A 27323-nucleotide genomic window follows, 5' to 3' on the forward strand; every position below is an offset into this window, starting at 1 on the left:
ACCTCTCTCTCTCTCTCTCTCGTGTTCTTGAGGTGATACGATCTTGATGTATCGCGAGCTTTGGTACTATTGTTGGATCTTATGATGTTTCTCCCCCTCTACTCTCTTGTAATGGATTGAGTTTTCCCTTTGAAGTTATGTTATTGGATTGAGTCTTTAAGGATTTGAGAACACTTGATGTATGTCTTGCATGTGCGTATCTGTGGTGACAATGGGATATCACGTGATTCACCCTATGTATGTTTTGGTGATCAACTTGCGGGTTCCGCCCATGAACCTATGCATAGGGGTTGGCACACGTTTTCGTCTTGACTCTCCGGTAGAAACTTTGGGGCACTCTTGGAAATTCTTTGTGTTGGTTGAATAGATGAATCTGAGATTGTGTGGCGCATATCGTATAATCATACCCACGGATACTTGAGGTGACATTGGAGTATCTAGGTGACATTAGGGTTTTGATTGATTTGTGTCTTAAGGTGTTATTCTTGTACGAACTCTATGATAGATCGATCCGAAAGAATAACTTTGAGGTGGTTTCGTACCCTACCATAATCTCTTCGTTTGTTCTCCGCTATTAGTTACTTTGGAGTGACTCTTTGTTGCATGTTGAGGGATAGTTATATGATCCAATTATGTTATTATTGTTGAGAGAACTTGCACTAGTGAAAGTATGAACCCTAGGCCTTGTTTCAAAGCATTGCAATACCGTTTACGCTCACTTTTATCATTAGTTACCTTGCTGTTTTTATATTTTCAGATTACAAAAACCTATATCTACTATCCATATTGCACTTGTATCACCATCTCTTCGCCGAACTAGTGCACCTATACAATTTACCAGTGTATTGGGTGTGTTGGGGACACAAGAGACTCTTTGTTATTTGGTTGCAGGGTTGCTTGAGAGAGACCATCTTCATCCTACGCCTCCCACGGATTGATAAACCTTAGGTCATCCACTTGAGGGAAATTTGCTTGTCCTACAATCCTCTGCAATTGGAGGCCCAACAACGTCTACAAGAAGAAGGTTGTTTAGTAGACATCAAAGAGCTTGGGAATTTTTTCCGTTATCCCTTGCATATTATAGTTCATCACGAAGTTCTAGTAACTTGGTGATAGTGACTAGAGAACTCTGTCAATCACTATCTTATCTGGAAGATTAACTCCCACTTGATTCAAGTGATTGTAGTACTCAGACATTCTGAGCACATGCTCACTTGCTGAGCTATACGCCTCCATCTTGTAGGCAAAGTACTTGTCAAAGGTCTCATACCTTTCGACATGGGCATGAGTCTGAAATACTAATTTCAACTCTTGAAACATCTCATATGTTCCATGGCGTTTCAAAAAGGTCTTTGAAGCCCCGATTCTAAGCCGTAAAGCATGGTGGACTAAACTATCAAGTTGTCATCATATCGAGCTTGCCAAACGTTCATAACGTGCATTTGCTCCTGCAATCGGTCTGTCACCTGGCGGTGCATCAAGGACATAATTCTTCTGTGCAGCAATGAGGATAATCCTCAGATTACAGATCCAATTTGCATCATTGCTACTAACATCTTTCAACTTAGTCTTCTCTAGGAACATATAAAAAATAAAACAGGGGAGCTAAACGCGAACTATTGATCTACAACATAGATATGCTAATACTACCAGGACTAAGTTCATGATAAATTAAGGTTCAATTAATCATATTACTTAAGAACTCCCACTTAGATAGACATCCCTCTAATCATCTAAGTGATCACGTGATCCATATCAACTAAACCATGTCCGATCATCACGTGAGATGGAGTAGTTTTCAATGGTGAACATCACTATGTTGATCATATCTTCTATATGATTCACGCTCGACCTTTCGGTCTCCAGTGTTCCGAGGCCATATGTGCATATGCTAGGCTTGTCAAGTTTAACCCGAGTATTCTGTGTGTGCAAAACTGGCTTGCACCCGTTGTATGTGAACGTAGAGCTTATCACAACCGATCATCACGTGGTGTCTCGGCACGACGAATTTTCACAACGGTCCATACTCAGGGAGAACAGTTGTACCTTGAAATTTAGTGAGAGATCATCTTATGATGCTACCGCCGTACTAAGCAAAATAAGATGCATAAAAGATAAACATCACATGCAATCAATATAAGTGATATGATATGGCCATCATCATCGCGTGCCTTTGATCTCCATCTCCAAAGCACCGTAATGATCACCATCGTCACCGGCGTGACACCTTGATCTCCACCGTAGCATCGTTGTCGTCTCGCCAACTATTGCTTCTACGACTATCGCTAGCGCTTAGTGATAAAGTAAAGCAATTACATGGTGATTGCATTTCATACAATAAAGCGACAACCATATGGCTCCTGCCAGTTGCCGATAACTCCGTTACAAAACATGATAATCTCATACAATACAATTTAGCATCATGCCTTGACCATATCACATCACAGCATGCCCTGCAAAAACAAGTTAGATGTCCTCTACTTTGTTGTTGCAAGTTTTACGTGGCTGCTACGGGCTGAGCAAGAACCGTTCTTACCTATGCATCAAAACCACAACGATATTTCGTCAAGTAGGTGCTGTTTTAACCTTCAAAAGGACCGGGCGTAGCCACACTCAATTCAACTAAAGTTGGAGAAATTGATACCCGCCAGCCACCTGTGTGCGAAGCACGTCGGTAGAACTAGTCTCGCATAAGCGTACGCGTAATGTCGGCCCAGGACGCTTCATCCAACAATACCGCCAAATCAAAGTATGACATGCTGGTAAGAAGTATGACTATTATCGCCCACAACTCACTTGTGTTCTACTCGTGCATATAACATCTACGCATAAACCTGGCTCGGATGCCACTGTTGGGGAACGTAGTAATTTCAAAAAAATTCCTATGCAGACGCAAGATCATGGTGATGCATAGCAACGAGAGGGGAGAGTGTCGTCTACGTACCCTCGTAGACCGTAAGCGGAAGCATTATGACAACGCGGTTGATGTAGTCGTACATCTTCGATCCGACCGATCCAAGTACCGAACACACGGCACCTCCGAGTTCAGCACACGTTCAGCTCGGTGACATCCCACGAACTCACGATCCAGCAGAGCTTCGAGGGAGAGTTCCGTCAGCACGACGGAGTGATGACAGTCATGATGATGCTACCGACGCAGGGCTTCGCCTAAGCACCACTACGATATGACCGAGGTGGATTATGGTGGAGGGGGGCACCGCACATGGCTAAAAGATCAACTGATCAACTTGTGTGTCTATGGGCTGCCCCCTCCCCTGTATATAAAGGAGTGGAGGAGGGGGAGGGGGCCGGCCTCCTAGGCGCGCCCCAAGGGGAGTCCTACTCCCACCGGGAGTAGGACTCCAACCCTTCCAAGAGTAGGAGTAGGAGGGAAGGAACGAGGAGAGAGGGGGAAGGAAAAAGGGGGGTGCCGCCCCCTCCTTCCTTTTCTAATTCGGACTAGAGGGGGAGGGGGCACGCGGCCTGCCGTGGACGCCCCTTCTCTTCTCCACTAAGGCCCAATAGGCCCATTACACTCCCCGGGGGGTTCCGGTAACCCCCCGGTACTCCGGCATTTGTCCGAACTTACCCGGAACCCTTCCGAAGTCCAAACATAGCCATCCAATATATCGATATTTATGTCTCGACCATTTCGAGACTCCTCGTCATGTCCGTGATCATATCCGGGACTCCGAACTACCTTTGGTACATCAAAACACATAAACTCATATTACTGATCATCATCGAATGTTAAGCGTGCGGACCCTACAGGTTCGAGAACTATGTAGACATGACCGAGACACGTCCCCGGTCAATAACCAATAGCGGAACCTGGATGCTCATATTAGCTCCTACATATTCTACGAAGATCTTTATCGGTCAAACCGCATAACAACATACGTTGTTCCCTTTGTCATCAGTATGTTACTTGCCCGAGATTCGATCGTCGGTATCTCAATACCTAGCTCAATCTCGTTACTGGCAAGTCTCTTTACTCGTTCCGTAATACATCATCCCACAACTAACTCATTAGTTGCATTGCTTGCAAGGCTTATAGTGATGTGCATTACCGAGAGGGCCCAGAGATACCTCTCCGACAATCGGAGTGACAAATCCTAATCTCGATCTATGCCAACTCAACAAGTACCATCGAAGACACCTGTAGAGCACCTTTATAATCACCCAGTTACGTTGTGACGTTTGGTAGCACACAAAGTGTTTCTCCGGTATTCGGGAGTTGCATAATGTCATAGTCATAGGAACATGTATAAGTCGTGAAGAAAGCAATAGCAATATACTAAAAGATCAAATGCTAAGCTAACAGAATGGGTCAAGTCCATCACATTATTCTCTAATGATGTGATCCCATTAATCAAATGACAACTCTTGTCCATGGCTAGGAAACTTAACCATCTTTGATTCAATGAGCTAATCAAGTAGAGGCATACTAGTGATGCTCTGTTTGTCTTTATATTCACACATGTACTAAGTTTCCGGTTAATACAATTCTAGCATGAATAATAAACATTTATCATGATATGAGGAAATATAAATAACAACTTTATTATTGCCTCTAGGGCATATTTCCGTCAGTTTTGGGTAAAGATTTGATGGACTATGGAATAAGGAGTGGCAAGAGCCTAAGCTTGGGTATGCCCAAGGCACCCCAAGGTAATATTCAAGGATAACCAAGAGCCTAAGCTTGGGGATGCCCCGGAAGGCATCCCCTCTTTCGTCTTCGTCAGTTGGTAAATTTACTTGGGGCTATATTTTTATTCACCACATGATATGTGTTTTGCTTGGAGCGTTTTGTATGATATGAGTCTTTGCATTTTAGCTTGCCACAATCATCCTTGCTGTCCACATTTTTTGCGAGGGAAACGCATGAATCATGATTTATTAGAATACTCTATGTGCTTCACTTATATCTTTTGAGCTAGGCAGCTTTGCTCTAGTGCTTCACTTATATCTTTTTAGAGCACGCCAGTGGCTTTATTTTATAGAAATTGTTGAACTCTCATGCTTCACTTATACTATTTTGAGAGTCTCTCTAAACAACATGGTAATTTTCTTTGGTTATGAATTTAGTCCTAATATGATGGGCATCCAAGAGGGATATAATAAAAACTTTCATATAAAGTGCATTGAATACTATGTGAAGTTTGATTCCTTATGATTGTTTTGAGATATGAAGATGGTAATATTAGAGTCATGCTAGTGAGTAATTGTGGATTGGTAGAAATACTTGTGTTAAAGTTTGTGATTCTCATAGCATGCACGTATGGTGAACCTTTATGTGATGAAGTCGGAGGATGATTTATTTATTGATTGTTCTCTAGTACTGCGCAACTTTCGCCGGTGCATTAACCCACCATCACCTTCCTCAAAACAACCACCATATCTACCTATTATGGCATTTCCATAGCCATTCCGAGATATATTACCATGCAACTTTCCACTGTTCCGTTTATTATGACACGCTTCATCATTGTCATATTGCTTTGCATGATCATGTAGTTGGCATCGTATTTTGGGCAAAGCCACCTTTCATATTTTTTTATTTCACTCTGGATTCATTGCACATCCTGGTACACCGCCGGAGGCATTCATATAGAGTCATATGTTTTTTCTAGAATCGAGTTGTAATTCTTGAGTTGTAAGTAAATAAAAGTGTGATGATCTTCATTATTAGAGCATTGTCCCATGTGAGGAAAGGATGAAGGAAGCTATGATTCCCTCACAAGTTGGGATGAGTCTCCGGACTTCATAAAAAATGAAAGAGGCCAAAGAAGCCCACAACAAAAATAAAAGCGGCCAAAGAAGCCCACCAGAAAAATGAGAGAAAAGAGAGAAGGGGCAATGTTACTATCCTTTTTCCACACTTATGCTTCAAAGTAGCACCATGATGTTCATGATAGAGAGTCTCCTATGTTGTCAGTTTCATATACTAGTGGGAATTTTCCATTATAGAACTTGGCTTGTATATTCCAATGATGGGCTTCCTCAAATTGCCCTAGGTCTTCGTGAGCAAGCGAGTTGGATGCACTGCTACCTATTGAGCTTGTGTTGGTTTTTCCCTTGAAGAGGAAAGGGCAATGTAGCAAACACTGGTGCGCGTCGGTCCTAAACAAACGGTTTTTAACCCCTTTCCACGACGGCATTTGGAACCGTCACCAAGTGAGTGTGGGCGATAGGGGGTCCTTCCCACACGACCCAGAAATCGTCGAGGATAGGCCCTCCTGGGACCCAGGCTGGGGCCGTGTGTGATCGGGCGAGGCATCGAAACCCAATCATTTCCGTAGGTATGTACATCCCACAAGGTAACCCGAGGAAATCGTTTCCATAGGTATGTACATCCCACACTGTGAATCCCAGAAAATCATTTCCGTAGGTATGTACATCACACACAGTCAATCCAAGGAATACGTTTCCATTCTTATGTACATCCCACGCAGTCAATCCAGGGAAAACGTTTCTGTTCGGATGTACATCCCACACAGTTTTATGTGTAGGCTCGTGTGTGAAAGGTGTAACTATCACACACAGTCTGCCTTGGTTAACTGTTTGCTGTTATCAACTATATCACACACGATTTGATGAAGAAAACTGTGTGGCATTGGGCTATCCATCGCAAGCGCTTTTGTAACATCCCAAATTTTCAATTTGGTATGTTATACATAGATCATCATTGCATATCATGTCTTATTGCATTTTGACAAATCCTCGATAAATCCTAAGCAACTCGAGGACCCTCGGAGAGAGTTGGGGATTTTCTCAAATTTTCACATTTGATTTTCATCAAATAATAAGACGAGGATTTTGGTTTTAATTATTTTCTCTCCAGAAAAATATTTCATTCTAAAAATAAACGAGAGGAGAAAATATGACTTCTCCAAAACAATTGAAATACAGGAGGAAAAAGGTTAAAATCATTTATCGAAATTTATTTGGATTTTATTTGCAATTTTTATTGCATTAAAAATATTGCATGTTTTCAAAATATTTATTTCGTGTTAAAAAAATGTTCACCCTATTCTAGATTTTCTAACTAGACAGGGAAAATTTATTTTATATTTTTCTGATTTTTATTTATTTTTCTGTGAATTATTTTCCGCGGAACGCTTTAATAAAAAAACTGCGCGACGCCCGCCGGGCCGAAGCCCAGCCGAGCGCCGGACCACCCCGCGCCCTCTCCTCCTCGTGCACGGCACGGCCGCCGCCGCCGCTCGGAGTCCGAGCTCCGCACGCCCCCGCCGACGCCCCCTTCCCCAAGCCACCTCCGCCCCCCATATAAATACCCCCGCACCCCCCCTCTCACCTCACCCGCCGCTGCCGCATCGCACCCGCTGCCACCCGCACCGGAGCCCGCGCCGCCGCCGCTTTGCGCCGCCGCCGCCGCTCGCCGGAGCCGCCGCCGGAGCCCCGCCCCTCACCCCGAGCCGCCCGACCCCGCCGCCCTTCGCCTCGAGCCGCCGGAGCCCCGCCGGAGCACGCCCCGACGAGGTACCTCGCAGCCCGTTCGGTTGCCGGTTTTCTTTAAAAAAAACCATTCGTTAAAAAAAACCCTAGATCGTTTTTTTTTCGGTTTTATTATTTTGCGAGCGTTCACCGAACCGTTCGTTTTAACGAACGCGTTCGTCGGTTTTTCTCTGTTAACGAACGTCCGTTCTTTAACCGTTCGTCCGTTTTTCTTTTTCGTCGGATTTTTCTGCGATTATCTCAGATTCGATTTCTGATCAAATCTTCGATTCTGTTTAACTTCTCGCTCGTTTATCGGAATCAAGCGATTCAAGCGCCTAGAGTTTCATCTCGAAATTCTCTTTCCGTTCAACCTACTCAAACAAGTTTTTGCTACAGTAAAATTTGACCTAGATCCAGATTAGTAAACGAAGCTACTTTCTTTCGCCGTTTGACTTTCGTTGCTTCTTTCGAGTTGATTCTTTTTGCAAACCGGAGTTCTTAAGTTGAACTTTCTGGTTGGATCTTTCATTCGAGTTTTACCTGTGCATTAGATGAGTACTGATTGTATGCTTGTTTGTTTGCGATAGAGTACCCGGAGTGTGCCGCTTGTTACTTCGACTCGTTAGGTTTTGCGGATCATCAGCAAGGCAAGTAACACTTTGATCATACCTTCCATACCCAGTTTTATTGCATTAGATCTTTTCCTCAAACAATTGCATGATTAGGATCTGATTAAATTGTGGGAACTGGGAAGTAGTTGAGGTAGTACCTATTACCTGTTTTCTTATCAAACCCTTGGGAGTTACTTCTACGTTGCTATTATATTGCCATGCTATGCTCGTAGACGTGGATTGGGTTTGAGAGATATTCATGACAGATGTGAGATGTTTATTAATGGTTCAACTTAAGGTGGCAACTAAAACTCACATCTGGGTGGATTGAGGCACCTGGAGAACCCAGTGTTGTCTGTATGTATAAGGACCGCCACCCAGGCTCAAAGGGATCATAAGATTATTCATGCTAGAAACTTCTGTATGCAGCCACAAGCTATTATGGGCTCTAGCATAGTTGAGTAGGTTACAGGATCTCTTGAAGAGGTGGGCTAGCAGATGTAGGGGAAAGTAGGTGTACCGGTCCATCCAGAGTAAAGAGTGATTGTTTCTGAAAGACTGTGTCTCGGTCATCCGTTTCTCAAACATCATGTAGTGCGAGAATCAAGCGGAGGCGATCGAGTCTTGTGGGGAAAAGTGCGCAAACCTCTGCAGAGTGTACAAACTAATCATGGTTAGCCGTGTCCCCGGTTATGGACAACTTGAGTATCTAGTACCTGGATTATCATTTGAATCTCATCACCATGTTACGTTTAATTAATTTTGTTGGGTTAATGATGACACCTAATTGGGATTGAGTTGGAGGTACCTTCTCAATGTTTCACAACCACCATGATAGTTAAATAAAATTTATTCCTTTGTAGTAGGGAAAAATTGGCTTTTCGCAAAAACATTATAACCATAGAGCTTTTCCACCAGCCATATATGCATGTAGTGATAGCCTTTGTTCATCATTTCTCTATGGTGTGAATTTGCCAGCATATTCTATGTGCTGACCCGTTTTCGGGCTGCAACGTTTCATGTTGCAGACTTTTCAGACGACGAGTAAGGTGCCTTAGGTCGTGGTCTTATACTCAGTGATGCCGCTGGAGTTGATGGACTCACTTATCTTCCAAGTCTTCCGCTGTTATCGTTGTTAGATGGCCTTAAGCCATGTTTATCATACTTAATCTCTTCGGAGATATTCGATGTAATAAGTGTGTGATTGCTACTCTGTTATAAATCCTCCATTTGTACTGTGCGTGTCAGCATTACTGATCCAGGGATGACACTGGTGCACAGCAGCACAGACCATTTGAGGTCTGGTCGCTACAGCTTTAACTTCTAGAACCGTTTGCAAAGGTCCATGACACATTTAGCAGGTTTATTAGTTTACAATTAATTATTCTAGTATTACGCAAATTCACATTTCATATCGAACAGTTGTTTGCCAATTTCATATCAGGCACATAAATATATTATAACATCACAGTACGGTAGCTACATGAAAACAGCACAGTACAACATATAGCTAGTTCAACTTCATAAGAACAATATATTCATTTCCCTAATCGAGATCATCCAGGCCCGTCTTATCCACCTCTGCTTTCAGTTCAGTAAGAACCCGTTTTGCATGGGCCAACTGGGAAAGTGCCTCCTCCTTCGCCAACACCATCTTAGCATAGTCTGATTTAAAAAATCTGAGCTCATTCTCCACCTTCAACTTTTTATCCCGCATCTTGAAATATGCTTCAGTGTTGACAAGACTTTCTCTAAGCCTACGTGTGTTCTCTTCCTCATATATGCTCCAGAGCTTTGCTAGGCACATCTTCAAAGATTGTGGCCACTCTTGATCAACCCACTCCAAGTAAGAACACTTCCGTAAATCCTATAATATTTAAAACTAGATCAGTAACAATTGTAGGGGAAATGGGTTTATAGCAACATAGAAAATCACCAATGCTTATTTTGAAAAACTGAAGAAACATGTTAATTATGACATATGTTCTCAAAAAGATCAATGTGCAAATGATATAATTGGTACTGAGACAACAACCAAATTTTGGAACATCAGAAGCTATAATTAACTACAACGACGCTACAAGTTCTTACTCATGTACAATAAATAACAAATTGAACATTTTATGAGGAAGGTAAATATAACTCCAACAGCATAGCGACAGTGTTTGGATGACAGCAAATTGATACTAACAGGTGTGTACATGCACAAATTTAGTAACATAGAACTAATAGCACTAAGGCCGTCCACTATGTATGCCAAAACTGGGGTAAAGACAACTATTGCTACATCTCGCACCGGTGCCCTGCACCGGCGAGCCGATGTAGCAGGAAAAAAATCAGGGACCCGGACTCTGGAGCACGTAGTTGCTCCGATGCCCAGTTCATTCATGCCATAAAGATTTAGTATTTTACTACTTGGCTGCTTGGATGTGTGGACCAAAGTTGGCTGCACAAACTGCTGAAGCGGTGCCAAATAATTTTCTAATGGCACCGCTGATGAGATGGCAACAAGTTAAGATACTAGGTACAAACTGCGACACTGTCTTAGGATGCGTTTGGTTGGAGGTGTGGTATCAATGGGTTGGGACCGGGACAGTGTCTGAATCATATCTAACAAATGATTTGTAAAAACGAAAGAGGGTCTAACTGTCGGTGTCAAAACCGGAGGATCTCGGGTAGGGGTCCCGAACTGTGCATCTAAGGTCGATGGTGACAGGAGACGGGGGACACAATGTTTACCCAGGTTCGGGCCCTCTCTATGGAGGTAATACCCTGCTTCCTGCTTGATTGATCTGGATGAATATGAGTATTACAAGAGTTGATCTACCACGAGATCGTAATGGCTAAAACCCTAGAAGTCTAGCTTGTATGACTGTATATGTTTCCGGACTAAGCCCTCCGGTTTATATAGACACCGGAGCGGACTAGGGTTGTACAAAGCCGGTTACAGAGAAAGAAATCTTCATATTTGGTTGCCAAGCTTGCCTTCCACGCCAAGGAGAGTCCTATCCGGACACGGGAGAGAGTCTTCGGTCTTGTATCTTCACAGCCCATTAGTCCGGCCCATGTCCAACAGGCCGGACGCCCGAGGACCCCTTAGTCTAGGACTCCCTCAGTAGCCCTTGAACCAGGCTTCAATGACGAGGTGTCCAGCGTGCAGATTGTCTTTGGCATTGCAAGGCGGGTTCCCCTTTCCGAATACTCCAAGATAGTCTTCGGACGAACGTGTCCGGGTCTGCAACACAAGTACCACAACCGTAGAGAATATAATATTTCACAAGTCCAATCCGCCGACAACTTTTCGTAACGTGACATCACGCTTGCCCGGTCATTATTTCAAACCGTTTCCTGCCCTGCCGTTCCATGTTTCGAGGCAGGGTTTTTATTGGCACGTCTTGTCGAAGCAGAGATCGTGTCCCCTTATTGCGGGATTCTCATCAATACGAGCGTGGGTAACCCGACTGTTCCATTGGAAATATTCCCTAGGAATAGGCCGGTTTTCAGGCCTAGGAGGAGGCGTTCGATACCCGTTGCCTTTATAAAGGAGCCAAGGGCCGTCTTTATTTATGCCAAACCTCTCCTCAGCCTTCCCAACCTCGAGTTCTAGCACCCAAGGGTCGACTCCATTGCTACAAGCTTCCCAGTCATGTCCGGACCCAGCCCGCAGAGCCGATGGGTGGCTTCCTCTGTCATATAGGAGGATATTGTGAAGCTTCGGGCGGCCAGATACCTGACCACGGAGATCCCACACAGGCTTCCTGCTCAAGGACAGGTTATTCCGACTCCCAGATCCGGCGAGAGGGTCGTATTCATCTCTCACTTCCTCCGAGGGCTAGGGTTCGCTCTTCACCCCTTCATCCGGGGGCTCATGTTTTATTACAGACTAGATTTTCATGATCTAGCCCCAGATTCTTTCCTCCACGTCTCGGCGTTCATCATCATGTGTGAGGCCTTCCTCCGAATTCCCCCACACTTCGGCTTATGGCTCAAGACCTTTAGTGTGAGGCCGAAGGTGGTCGACGGGAAACAAGCGGAGTGCAGCGGTGCTGTATTGAGCAAGCCTACCAATACTCTCTGGCCAAAAGGCTCTTTCACTGAAACTTCCAACCAATGGCAACGAGAGTGGTTCTACGTCACAGAACCCCGCGGTACCAAGTGGGCGGCTATACATATGTTCTGGATTAATAAGGGGCTGGACTGGGGATCAGTTGATGAAGTGCAGACTCTACATACCCGCATCTGAACCCTCCTTGAGAAGGATATCGACCTTGTCAACGTGATTCAAGTAATGCTAGTCCGCCGGAACCTTCCATGTCAGCGTAGGCCTCTTTGCATGTGGGAGTTTAATCCGGAAGGACCACGAACGCTCCAACACTTCTTCGGCACTACGCACAAAGGGATGTGGAAGTTGTTTTTCGGGAAACGAAAACAGTGGCCGGACACCACCGAGGACATCGGCCTCGACTGCAACCATCCGGATACCTCGGTAAGTGCTCAATCCCCGAACACTTTGTAGTTAAGCATGCCGTAATACGTTACTGAGCAAACTATCTTCTTCCAGGGCTGGGTAAATAAAGCAGAGCGAATTAGGTGTTCGGCTCCCCTCCCCGAAGACTCAGCGGATCCCGTACTAACAAGGATGCTGGCCTCGGCACCATACCAGATGCCTGTGGAGGAGGACAAGGCGGAAAGCGTGAGGCCAAAGGTGGCCTCCATCCCGAAGGTATATCGAACATTGTGTCCAGGGTAATCAAAATTCCATCATCCGAAGACAAAAGGGAAGGAGAAGTGAACGTCTCTTTGCCCCATGGTAAGAAAAGGGCTGCCTCCGAAGATTGGGAGGAAAAGGCTCCTAAGCGAGGCAAGGTGCCCCAGTCGGGCGGCTCGGGCTTGGAGGATGGCGTCTTCACACAGTCCCACGAATGAGGGCAAGCCTCTAGCCAAATCGTGACTGAACAAGGATGTTTTTTAAACATATCCCATTCCTTTCCTGTTACCAGGGTAACATCTAAAATATATGTTTTTGCAGGTCAGCAAATAGTCTTCTTCACTAGTCCTCTTCCTCGGTAGATTTTCTTCCAGAGATGATGGAAAGCGAGACACCGCCACTGGTCTCCTCGCCCAATAAGGCGGACGACTTTGAGGTGTCATCCCGGAGGGTCTCTCCTGATCAACAAGTGGTGCGAGGGGTGATGAAGACACTACCTGAAGGTGATACTTTGGTAGCCCAGGATCCGGGGGCCGACAATAAAGGCCCCGGACTATCCGGTTTACAGCCGGAGACGGCTCTAGGGATAGATAAGTGGATCCCTTCGAAGGGAGGCCATACTCCTACAGCAGCTTCCGGAGGTCCAGAAGCGCCAGATATATTGATGAACATGCTGCGACAGGCGTCCGTCTCGGAGGAACATCGTACCTTGATGGGTATGGTGGTTGAAAAGGTTCTGTCCGCGAAAAGCGGATTGAATGAAGCCTGCGCGAGCCTGTTAAGAGGCTTCAATGTTTGTACTAAAAAAATATTTGAGTGTGTTTTATTCACGAACTGCGCCTGTGTATAGGTAGTAGCCCTTGAGACTCTGATTGGCTTCCCAAGGGGGGCGATCAGAGGATAAAAAATATATGCCCAGGAAATAATGATGAATTGGAACACAGGCTATTACCCCCTTGGCGACTGCCAGGACTACGGAGGTTGTAGAGCTGCAGCGGAAGCTTGATGTAGCGGATGATGACATTACGCTTATCAACAGGCGGCTTGACGAGGTGCAAGGTATGTCTCAGGGGTGGTCATCACATGCACGTGCCTGCATTTGGTCATGACGCTAAGAATTATATACTGAAATATGCATGACTGCAGATGGTGCCGCCGCGGTCGAGATCCTTCGGGTTGAGCTGGCTCGGACCAAAGAGCAGGCCCGGATTAGTAATGCGGCTGCCGAGAAGGCATCTGCCGAGTTAAAGGCCGAACAGGCTGCTCGGCGCCAATGCGAGGAGAGAATATCCATGATGACGCGTGAGCTAAAGGATGCCGCTAGCCGCTGTGAAATCCTTGAGAAGGATAATAAAGCCAAAACGGCTGATCTGGACAAGGCCTGACGAGAGGCAAAAGAAGTGCGGTCCGAATCTAGAGTGGCCCGGGAGGAGATCCGACAAGCTGGGGAGATCGCGGCTGGTAAGCCCTTTTTATTGCAAACTAAGTTCGGCGATCCGAATTATGCTCCACTTAATCAAGTATGGAGTTCTCCAGACGAGTTATTGGACCTGCCGAAGAGTGCTTTCGATGCGGCGCAGTTTTACCAAGCGCAAGAAGGGTATGCAACGGAGAAGCTTTTCTGGTCATAGTTCGGTGCGTCAAAATGCCCACTGTTGCCGAATGAACAGATGACCCAATGGGACGAGCTCCATATACTATCCGGTTCTGCCATGAAGGACGCTGTGCTCGGGCTGTGGCCGAACGAGCCAATTCCGGATAGTTATTTTGGTTTGGTGCGGCGACTTGTTGATGCGGTGCCGCGTATCGACGTCGTTAAGCAGTCAGCGTGCCTTGAAGGTGCACGGATGGCCTTTGCCCGTGTCAAGACATACTGGGCGAAGATGAAGGCCACTGATATTGCCGCGAAGGGTCCACCCAAGGGAAAGGACCGTCACGCACCAGAGCATTATTTCGAGGATGTCTAGGAGGGTGCCCGCTTGATAGAGGGTCAATGCTCGAAAAACATGATATTCGAGTGAAATGTATGGAAATTTGTAAAAGACAATATTATAATAAGGCTATTTTTTGTAGTTAAGCCTAAAACTTTTGTTCCTCCTGTGCGGCCGTTTTTGTATTATTCTGAAAGTTTTCCAGTCGTCGGCTTCAGCCCCCTCGTATAAAGTATGGGGGTGTTCGGAAAAGGATTTGATCACTCTTAACCCATCGTCTTGGTCCATTAAGGAGGTGTCAATGCGGTGAACGAGGCAATCGGACTATAGGGCGTTAACACTTTCACTTAGCCATAGGAGTTTTATGGGGGAACTATGATATAACCCCTGGTATGTACACGGCTTATTCCAATATGGTGCGTTACATATATGACCTGAAGAAAAGGGTCCTTCGTATAATACGGAGGGAATCGCGAAAGATTCCGATAAGTCATCGAGTGGTCGACTAGCTCTCGCCACATCATGACAGTCAGTTTTGGCTTTCTCTACTGAGGTGCTTGACCAGATGAACCGGAAGCACAATCGCAGTAGTTCTCCCTTTACTACCCTAGCCGATAGAGCGGAACATAACGTAGCAAGCACAGGAGCAGGGCAACCCAACTATTGACCCAAGACATGATTCGGAGCTGATGCATATAAGGCCAAACTCGCGACGCCGAAGTACGCTATAAAGCTGTTCGGACTTGTCAGCAACTCATTTGTTCCCATACCGAGCCCCTGGCAAGTTATGCCAAGGTGTATGTGTGAGACAACCACAGGAGCCAAATTCAATTTTTTTTTTGAAAAAAGCGAATGCTGGATGCGGATTATGTTTGATGGGACCTGAGTGACATGCCAATATTTATTTTATAGATAACAAAGCTGCAACCCGGCTATTTGACATGCCCGGGGTCGAAGGCGGAGGAAAAATTCACATTACAGGCTCGAAATAAAGAGTGCGGTCTACAAAAAGTTATTTTGGACCTCCTCTCGCATGTCTACACCGCCTGTCCTCGGTGAGGGGAGTGCGTGATGGAAATAGCCCTTAGGTGAGTGTACGAATCCGAACTCCAATAGAGTCCATGATATGATTAGGCTTTGCGTCACCTGTGGTAAAGGATAATGAAAGAGAAATAGTAATTAGAAAAGAAACAAAGGTTATGGTAGTGCTTGCAGGCTCGTCCGTATTGTGCTTCCGCTGATGCCCAGGGTATCTTAAGTGCATAGTTATGTATGCGCGGTACAGATTTCGTAGGTACATGAGGTGGGCGGCGGGAGCCGAACTGCTAGTTCCGCTCCGGAATTGGTCGATCCTGTTGAATGGAGACTGGTGGCTTAAGGGCCGACAAGGTATGCGGTTTAATAAGACCGCTTTGTACTTCGGCTGAGATGGCCGTAGTATGATCTTCAGTCCGGAGGGAGTGCTACTCCTGCTCTCTTGTAGAGTTGTGTGTCACGTATACCATGTTCACTGTTTTTACTTTGGGGGGAAATTGCTTCTGACCCTCAGTATTTGGTTGGTGAGTCTCTTTGCCGTTGCTATCACCTTTTACTTCGGGAGGAAATTGCTTCTGACCCCCGGTATTTGGTTGGTGAGTCTCTTCGCCGTCGCTATCACCGGGCGACCTCCTCCCCTTGTGTTCGGCGTTGAGCTTGCCAGCCTGCTTGAAGACCCAACAACTTCTGTTGGTATGATAAGCTGGTTTGTTGGGGTGGCCGTGAATCTGGCAGGGCCTATCCAATATCCTGTCTAAATTGGATGGTTCGTCTCTGTTTTCCTTGAATGGCTTTTTCCGTTGACCGGGTCTGGGACCGCTGAATCCAGCGTTGACCGCTGTGTCGTGCGTTCTTTCATTATCATTGCGACGTTTGTGCTTGCTGCGTTGTGGCTTGCCATTGCCATCTCGGAATTCGGAAGTGCCCGGATCGCTGGCACTGTTGCTTCTGCGAGCGAGCCAGCTGTCTTCTCCCACCCAAAAGCGGGTCATCAGAGCGGTAAGGGCTGACATGGATTTTGGTTTTTCTTGACCGAGATGGTGGGCGAGCCACTCATCTCGAACGCTATGTTTGAAGGCCGCTAGGGCTTCCGCGTCAGGACAGTCGACGATTTGGTTCTTTTTAACTAAGAACCTAGTCCAAAGCTTCCTGGCTGACTCTCCGGGCTGCTGGACAATGTGACTTAAGTCATCGACATCTGGTGGCCGAACATATGTACCTTGGAAGTTGTCGCGGAAGGCGTCTTCCAAGTCCTCCCAGCTGCCAATAGAGTTTTCCGGTAGACTGTTTAACCAGTACCGAGCTGGTCCTTTGAGTTTTAACGGGAGGTATTTGATGGCGTGGAGGTCATCTCCGTGGGCCATATGGATATGGAGAAGAAAATCCTCGATCCATACCGTGGGATCAGTTGTTCCATCGTATGATTCGATATTCACGGGTTTCAACCCTTCTGGGAAATCATGCTCTATTACTTCGTCAGTGAAGCAGAGTGGGTGTGCGGCGCCTCTATATTGGGCCACATCGTGACGTAGCTCAGATGGAGTTCGTCTGCGGTTTTCAGCCCGAGCGTGACTAGACTTATCACATCCGAATAGGTAGCCGACCTTGCGTGTCGAGGAACGTCCTTGCGATCCGTAGATCGATCTGGTATTACCCGCTCTACTGTCCAGGTCCTGCCGAGGGTCGTATGTGTGACCCTGAGCTGTTTTATCTCTGTTTTTTCGTTGGGGTGAGGCGGGCTGCTGATCGGCCTTAGCTGCCGCTTTATCCCGACCATGTTGTGGTCGGTCAGCCGAATTGCCCCGACCATGTGGTGCAGGTTCCGTCGCCTCGTCATCGAACTGAGGTAGCAATCTGTGCTTCGGGTAACCTTTGGATGGCCGCTGGAGGCCGTATTCTTTCGCTGCTAGGATATTTGTCCATCTATCGTTGAGCAGGTCTTGGTCAGCTTGAAGCTGCTGCTCCTTCTTTTCCAGGCTCCTTGCAGTGGCTATTAGCCGGCGTTTAAAGCACTCCTGCTCGCGAGGCTCCTCAGGCACGATGAAATCCTCGTTGCCGAGGCTCTCCTCATCCTCGGAGAGCGGAAGATAATTACTATCCTCCGAGTCTTCGTTTATGGCATGTTCATCAGGGCTAACGTGCCCGTTTTCCCATTCATCCTGTCCGGAGGTTACCCCAACAGGGTCTTCATTGTCTTCGGCATCGTCCGGAGTATTGTTTTCTCCGGATCCGGTATTGCTGTCTTTTGCATGATGTGACTTGGAGCGGCGCCGCTGGCGCCGGCGTCTGGGCTGTGTCTCAGGAGGTTAATCCTCAACTGGGTCCTCTTTGTCATCGCTGTTTGTTTCTTTAGGTGTATCCACCATGTATACGTCATACGAAGAAGTGGTCGTCCACCTTCTGGTAAACGGCGGGTTTTGGCCCTGCTCCTCATCGGCATCGTCATCCATACCGTCGATGTCTTTGGAGCCGTAATCGAGCATGTCGGTTAAGTCCTCGGCAGTGGCTATGTAGTGGGTGGCGGGTGGGAAGCGAAATTCCCTGTCATCAGCCTCTAGTTCGAACCGGATAAAATTCGGCTGTGAGCCCTCCGTTAAGGATAGATTTTTTAATGAGTTTAACACGTCGCCTAAAGGTGAGTGCCGAAAGATGTCCGCGGCGCTGAATTCGATGATCGATGACTGATCGAGTTTGACATGCGCGTGCACACATAGTTCGGGACTTATGGCCGGAAACGAATCCGAGGTTCCGGAGACACAGATATCACCTAGGGTTAGGTTTGTGTGTGGCTCCAACACCGCAGAGTCTGCGGCTTCCGTGGCGGGGTTGAGCTTCCCGTCCTCAGATGGCGCGATCTGCTCCAGATCTAAGGTTAGAGCGGTTACAGGTGCAATTTCCTTAGTGTGGTCCGATGACAGATTTAAGTCATGTTCACCGTAGGGATAGGGAGCGGCTGCCGTGGTCTCGAATCCGTTGAAGATCAAGTCTCCGCGGATGTCCGCGACATAGTTCAAGCTCCCAAATCTGACCTGATGGCCAGGGACGTAGGTGTCGATCTGCTCCAGATGGCCAAGCGAGTTGGCCCACAGTGCGAAGCCACCGAATGCGAAGATCTGTTCAGGGAGGAAGGTTTCCCCTTGGACAACATCGTTGTTGACGATTAAAGGAGCCATCAAACCTTTTGGGGACGGCATAGTGGAACTCTCAATGAAAGCGCCAATGTCGGTGTCAAAACAGGCGGATCTCTGGTAGGGGCTCCCGAACTATGCGTCTAAGGTCGATGGTAACAGGAGACAGGGGACACAATGTTTACCCAGGTTCGAGCCCTCTCTATGGAGGTAATACCCTACTTCCTTCTTGATTGATCTTGATGAATATGAGTATTACAAGAGTTGATCTACCACGAGATCATAATGGCTAAAACCCTAGAAGTCTAGCCTGTATGACTGTATATGTTTTTGGACTAAGCCCTCCGGTTTATATAGACACCGGAGGGGACTAGGGTTGTACAAAGCCGGTTACAGAGAAAGGAATCTTCATATTTGGTCGCCAAGCTTGTCTTCCACGCCAAGGAGAGTCCTATCCGGACACGGGAGAGAGTCTTCGGTCTTGTATCTTCACAACCCATTAGTCCTGCCCATGTCCAACAGGCCGGATGCCCGAGGACCCCTTAGTCCAGGACTCCCTCACTAACCTTCTCTGCATATGCTAGAAACTTCCTCCCACTGTCCACAGAATCAAACGCAACTAGCTTCACGCATGGAGATTGATGGTGACAACGAGCAGATAGATCTTCAGCCACACCGCTCCATTCGTTGCCACTGATGGTCCTAGGGAGCTACAAGAGGAAGAAATGACTCAAATCGACCGTCGGGTAAAAATCCTTCATTCCAAGTCATAGCCCGAGAGAGAGAAGAGAGGCATACCCGGGTGGTGAAGGAGTAGTCGCCGGAGGAGGAACCGCTGAAGAGGTCTTTGAAGAAGACCATGGCGACCCCGGCGGTAGGATGCGAGACGGCGAGAGCGAGGAAGCGGCTATAGCTTAGCAAGGAAGGAAGGAAGGAAGGAGGAAACAGGGGAAATGTGACTTGTGGTCGGGGAGAAAAGGGGGTGGGGAAGGGGGGAAGGGGGCGGGGGTAGATATTTTGGCGGTAGGCCAAAATTTTGGAAATGTGGAGGGAAACTTTGCGCGCGGTGCCGCCGGACCATTCACTTTGAACGATTGTGTGCATCGCAAATGATTCTTCTGCTTTACGCGCATGGGATGAGTTTGATAATTCAAATTTTGGTGGAAATTTCCCCGGGTACGTCATTGCATAATTTAACATCGTTTGCTAATTTGGCCACACAAAAGAGCGTATAGCAGACAGACCACACTTACTGAATCGAGCAATTTTAGTAATTAAACAGAGCCAGTTGACCTAAACATTGCTCTAACAAAAGACCAGCATTAGAAACAAAGCCTAAGTACGCATTATCTTAACAAATCCACCGCCGCGCCGGCCTATGCATCGCCGGTGTGAGATGAGACGTCGATGACTTGTCCTGGCGACATGCCGCCGTTGGTGGACTCCGCGTACCCCTGCTAAAGTCGACCGCGTCCTCGTCCTCGTCCTCGGTGCCGCCCTCAAGGTTGTAGTACTCGTAGTAGTGGCTGCGCCAGAGCTCACGTTGGTACTCTATCGCCGATTCCTTGCCGGACAGACTCTTCTCCACCTCGACCTCGGCCAGGTGCAACTCCTCCTCCCGGCACTCCTCGATCTCCGCCGCCTCCTACATCTCCAGCTCCCGCTCGACGACCTCATGAGGAAGCAGGTGCTCCATGGCCACCGCCGCCTTTTCAGATGTTGCAGGTTGCATGCTGGAGTCCAAGGTGGCCTGTAATATCTTGGCGTGTGCATCCTCGATCTTGGCGTGGATGGCCTCGACCCGGGCCAGGGCGACATCAGCGGCACGGACGGCAGCTTGAGCGCTCTCGGCGTTTGTAGCCGCCGTCGCAGCAGCAGCTGCAGCCGTCTCGGCTGCTGCAGCTGCCCTGTCGGCTGCCGCAGATGCCCTCTCGGCGGAAGCGGCCACGCTCAATGCGGATGCGGCGGCACTCTCGACGTAGGTGGCCGCGCTCTCGGCGCAGGCAGCGGCGCTTGGGGGGGGGACACGGCCATCGTACGGGCCTTCATGAAGCGTTTCCATGACGTCATCTTTGCAAGAAGGGGGTGCGGGAATGGGGATCGAGATTCGTGGATTCGGGGGTTGCCGGCACTGGAGCAGACGAGCAGGCGAAGCTTAAGAGCGAGACTTAAATAGACCCAGATATTTTCATCGCAAACGGTTCCTAGAAAACAACTGTGTGTGATGTTGTAGATATTTTTTATTAGCTATGAAAGACGAATTTGGAATAAAGTGGCAACAGAAGGCGTTTTAAATGAACGAGAAATTTTGTACTACTAATACAACTGTCATGTCAAATTTTGGAAAATTCCAGGGGTCATTTGACCTTTTAAGACATTTAAGTGATTTTCTAGCCATTTAATGACCGTAATTGAAATTTGAACTACATGTACATGCAACAGCTAATTATAACGGTTTGAAAACTCATATTTCGTGTATTTGTGTGCGATTTAATTCCATGTGCAGTAAATTGGAAGGAATTTTCAAACATATTGGTCTAACGGCTATGACACAATTAAGCATGGAGTGACATGGCATTTTAATTCCAAAAAATAAAAAAAATCAGAAACACATGAAACCTTGGTTGATGTAATGTCATGCCACCAAGATGATGTGATAAAAAAATTGGCATGTTTGACGACAGTTTGGACACACAGCCCTCACAAACCGGAGCAACTCACTTGGAGGCTCGTGGTTCCGAGAGGGAACAATGCATGTTTGATGACGAACGGGAGATAGCTTCCCCTTACGGCCTTCAATTTTTTTCTACGTCTAACGTGCACTACTACAACTGTAAGTGAATTTTTTGAAAATTCTAGGGGTCATTTGAACTTTTGAAGACATTTAAGTGATTTTCTAGCCATTTAATAACCGTAATTCAAATTTGAACTACATCTACATGCAACGCCTAACCAAAACGGTTTGAAAACCCATATTTGTTTACTTGTGTGCGAGTTAATTCCATGTGCAGTAAACTAGAAGGAATTTTCAAACATATTTGTCTCACGACATGGACACATGCATGCATACGTATGCATGGAGTGACATGGCATTTTAATTCAAAAAAAATCAGAAACACATGAAACCTTGGTTGATGTAATGTCATGCCACAAAGATGATGTGGTAAATAAATTGGCACGTTTGATGAAAGTTTGGACACACACCCCTCTCAAACCGGAGCAACTTGCTAGAAGGTTCGTGGTTCCGAGAGGGAACAATGCATGTTTGATGACGAACGGGAGATAGCTTCCTCTTACGGCCTTCAAATTTTTTCTACGTCTAACGTGCACTACTGATAACCCACAAGTATAGGGGATCGCAACAGTTTTCGAGGGTAGAGTATTCAACCCAAATTTATTGATTCAACACAAGGGGAGCCAAAGAATATTCTCAAGTATTACCAACTGAGTTGTTAATTCAGCCACACCTGGATAACTTAGTATCTGCAGCAAAGTATTTAGTAGCAAAGAAATATGATAGTAACGGTAGCAGAAGCAAAAATAATATTTTTGGGTGTTGTAATGATTGTAACAGTAGCAACGGAAAAGTAAATAAGCGGAGAACAATATGTGAAAAGCTCGTAGGCATTGGATCGGTGATGGAGAATTATGCCAGATGCGGTTCATCATGTAACAATCATAACATAGGGTGACACAGAACTAGCTCCAATTCATCAATGTAATGTAGGCATGTATTCCGAATATAGTCATACGTGCTTATGGAAAAGAACTTGCATGACATCTTTTGTCCTACCCTCCCGGGGCAGCGGGGTCCTAACGGAAACTAAGGGATATTAAGGCCTCCTTTTAATAGAGTACCGGAACAAAGCATTAACACATAGTGAATACATGAACTCCTCAAACTATGGTCATCACCGGGAGTGGTCCCGATTATTGTCACTTCGGGGTTCCGGATCATAACACATAGTAGGTGACTATAGACTTGCAAGATAGGATCAAGAACTCGCATATATTCATGAAAACATAATAGGTTCAGATCTGAAATCATGGCACTCGGGCCCTAGTGACAAGCATTAAGCATAGCAAAGTCATAGCAACATCAATCTCAGAACATAGTGGATACTAGGGATCAAACCCTAACAAAACTAACTCGATTACATGATAGATCTCATCCAACCCATCACCGTCCAGCAAGCCTATGATGGAATTACTCACGCACGGTGGTGAGCATCATGAAATTGGTGATGGAGGATGGCTGATGGTGACGACGGCGACGGATTCCCCTCTCCGGAGCCCCGAACGGACTCCAGATCAGCCCTCCCGAGAGGATTTAGGGCTTGGTGGCGGCTGTGTATCGTAAGACGCGATGAATCCTTCTCTCTAGTTTTTTTCTCCCCGAAAGTGAATATATGGAGTTGGAGTTGAGTTCGGTGGAGCGTCAAGGGGCCCACGAGGCAGGGGGCGTGCCCAGCGGGGGCAGGCGCGCGCCCCACCCTCGTGGACAGGGTGTGGGCCCCCTGACATGGATTCTTCTTCCAGTATTTTTAATATTTCCCAAAAGTATGTTCCCTGGAGTTTCAGGTCATTCCGAGAACTTTTGTTCCTGCACATAAAAAACCCATGGAAAGTCTGCTGAAAACAGCGTCAGTCCGGGTTAGTCCATTCAAATCATGCAAGTTAGAGTCCAAAACAAGGGCAAAAGTGTTTGGAAAAGTAGATACGACAGAGACGTATCAAATCCCCCAAGCTTAAACCTTTGCTTGTCCTCAAGCAATTCAGTTGATAAACTGAAAGTGATAAAGAAAAACTTTTACAAACTCTGTTTGCTCTTGTTGTTGTAAATATGTAAAGCCAGCATTCATGTTTTCAGCAAAGATTATGACTAACCACATTCACAATAACTCTTTGGTCTCATGTTTACTCATGTCAATGGCATAATCAACTAGCGAGCAATAATAATAAATCTTGGATGACAACACTTTCTCAAAACAATCATGATATGATAACAAGATAGTATCTCGCTAGCCCTTTCTGAGACCGCAAAACATAAATGCAGAGCACCTTTAAAGATCAAGGACTGACTAGACATTGTAATTCATGGTAAAAGAGATCCAGTCATAGTCATACCCAATATAAATTAATAGTAATGAATGCAAATGACAGCAGCGCTCTCCAGCTAGTGCTTTTAATAAGAGGGTGATGACTCAACATAAAAGTAAATAGATAGGCCCTTCGCAGAGGGAAGTAGGGATTTGTAGAGGTGCCAGAGCTCGATTTTGAAATAGAGATAAATAATATTTTGAGCGACATACTTTCATTTTCAATATAACAACCAAGAGATGGCGATATCTTCCATGCTACACACATTATAGGCGGTTCCCAAACAGAATGGTAAAGTTTATACTCCCCCTCCACCAACAAGCATCAATCCATGGCTTGCTCGAAACAATGAGTGCCTCCAACTAACAACAGTCCCAGGGGGAGTTTTGTTTGCAATTATTTTGATTTGATTTGCATAAAGCATGGGACTGGGCATCTCGGTGACCAGCCATTTTCTCGTGAGTGAGGAGCGGAGTCCACTCCTCTTGAGAATAACCCGCCTAGCATGGAAGATACGGACAGCCCTCGTTGATACATGATCTATTCGAGCATACAAAACAGAATTTCATTTGAAGGTTTAGAGTTTGGCACATACAAATTTACTTGGAACGGCAGGTAGATACCGCATATAGGAAGGTATAGTGGACTCATATGGAATAACTTTGGGGTTTAAGGGATTGGATGCACAAGCAGTATTCCCGCTTAGTACAAGTGAAGGCTAGCAAAAGACTGGGAAGCGACCAACTAGAGAGCGACAACAGTCATGAACATGCATTAAAATTAATAAACATTGAGTGCAAGCATAAGTAGGATATAATCCACCATGAACATAAATATCGTGAAGGCTATGTTGATTTGTTTCAACTACATGTGTGAACATGTGCCAAGTCGAGTCACTTAAATCATTCAAAGGAGGATACTACCCCACCACATCACAACCATTTTAATAGCATGTTGGCACGCAAGGTAAACCATTATAACTCATAGCTAATTAAGCATGGCACGAGCAACTATAATCTCTAATTGGCATTGCAAACATGTTTATTCATAATAGGCTGAATCAGGAACGATGAACTAATCATATTTACAAAAACAAGAGAGGTCGAGTTCATACCAGCTTCTCTCATCTCAATCAGTCCATCATATATCGTCATAATTGCCTTTCACTTGCACGACCGAACGATGTGAAAATAATAAGAGTGCACATGCATTGGACTAAGCTGGAATCTGCGAGCATTCAATAAGCAGGAGAAGACAAGGCAATATGGGCTCTTGGTTAAATCAACAATAATGCATATAAGAGCCACTTCAACAATTTAATCATGGTCTTCTCCTATCGACCCCAAAGAAAAGAAAAGAAATAAAACTATTTACATGGGAAAGCTCCCAACAAGCAAAAGAAGAACATGAAATATTTTTTGGTTTTCTTTTTAGTTATTACTACTACAGTAAGAAAAGTAAACTAACTAAAAGCTACACTAATTTTTTTGGTTTTCCTTAAGGTTTATTAAACACACAAGAAGAAAGCAAGAAAAAAGGAAAATAAACTAGCATGGATATTACAGAGAAAGAGTATGAGCACGGACATCTAGCAATGAGTGTGTGTGAACATAAATGTAATGTCGGTGGGAAATACATACTCCCCCAATCTTAGGCTTTTGGCCTAAGTTGGTTTATTGCCACTGGTGGCCTGGCGGATATCCAAAGTGGTAGCCGGGGTCGTACTGCGATGCGGCAGTTATTGCCTCCTGGGCTGCAGCATGGCGGCGGGCTTCCTCCGCCCTCCTCTCGTACTCATCTGCCTCCTCTCTGGTAATAAAATGTCTTCCTTTTGCCTGTTAATCAAAGAAGGCAGGAGCAGGGAGAGTAATACGGACAGCACGACGTCTGTCAAAGATTAAGCGATACCGGAGAGGTGATTCACTCCTCTCGACAAACTGGTGGTGAACCATAGCATTAAAGTCTAAATAAGTAGGAGGCAATTCAATATCATCATTACGTATGGTTACACCAAGAAAATCAGCTAAGCGGGTTGCATAAATTCCACCAAAGAAATCCCCGTTAAATCTATTGTGATGCAACCTACGCGCAACAATGGCTCCCAAATTATAACATTTGTCTCCTAACACAGCACTCCTAAGAATACTGAGGTCAGGGACACACATATGACAAGCTTCATCTTTACCATTTATGCACCTACCTATGAAGAGAGCAAAATAATGTATAGCAGGAAAATGAATGCTCCCGATGGTAGCTTGTGTTATGTCTCTAGATTCCCCCACAGTTATACTAGCAAGAAATTCTCTAAATTCTGATTTGCGAGGTTCACTAGCACTACCCCATTGTGGAAGTTTGCAAGCAGTGGTAAAATCCTCTAAGTCCATAGTATAAGATTTTCATAAAGATCAAACAGGACAGTTGGAGAATTGCGTGAAGATGAAAATTCAAACCTCCTCACAAAGGAACTACTGAGATAGTGGTACTGGCAGCACTTTTCTCCCTCGAAGCTCACAAGATCAGCGTTACGCAAATATGCGTTAAATTCTTCCTTGATTCCCGCTCGATCCATAAAGTTTTCTGAAGGCCATTCACAAGGCCGCACTGGAGCGTCCCTTGGTGGCTCATCGTCAGCATCACGCATTGCAAGCCTGGGTCCTTGCTTCCTTGAAGAACCACCTTGGTACATTTTCCTAAGCATATTTCTTCCTCTAAAAGATTTCTGAAATTTTTAGTAACTTCAAATAAAATTGGACCAAGCTCAACAAAATTGATAGCAACTACTCCTACAAGTGCCTAGAGGCTATAACATGCATTAGAACTACTTGGAACCATATAAATTTGACATGCAAGCTCAAGAACATGGTCACCTACGCAACACAAATTTGCAATGAATAAAGCACTAGAACAAAAAATAATTGGACCAATGGAGGAGTCACATACCAAGGAACAATCTCCCCAAGCAGTTTTGTGAAAGGTGCTTCGAGCAAGGAGATCAAAAATCGCAGCAAAATGAGCTAGAACTCATGCTTGAGCTGGATGGTGATTTTTTTGGGAGGAAGAAGAAGTGTGTGGGTGCAGGAATAAGTGGAGGGGAGCCACCATGGGCCCACGAGGCAGGGGGCGCGCCCTGTAGGGGTGGGCGCACCCTGGACCCACGTGGCCAGGTGCTTGCTCCCCCTACTGTGTTCTCAGTGCTAGATATTCTCAAATATTCCAGAAAAATCATATTCCATTTTCAGGGCATTTGCAGAACTTTTATTTTCGGGGTATTTTTATATTGCACGGATAATTCAGAAAACAGACAGAAAAATACTATTTTTACTTTATTTCACTAAATAACAGAAAGTAA

The sequence above is a fragment of the Aegilops tauschii genome, chromosome 5 (assembly GCF_002575655.3).
Source record: "Aegilops tauschii subsp. strangulata cultivar AL8/78 chromosome 5, Aet v6.0, whole genome shotgun sequence".
NCBI lineage: Eukaryota > Viridiplantae > Streptophyta > Magnoliopsida > Poales > Poaceae > Aegilops > Aegilops tauschii.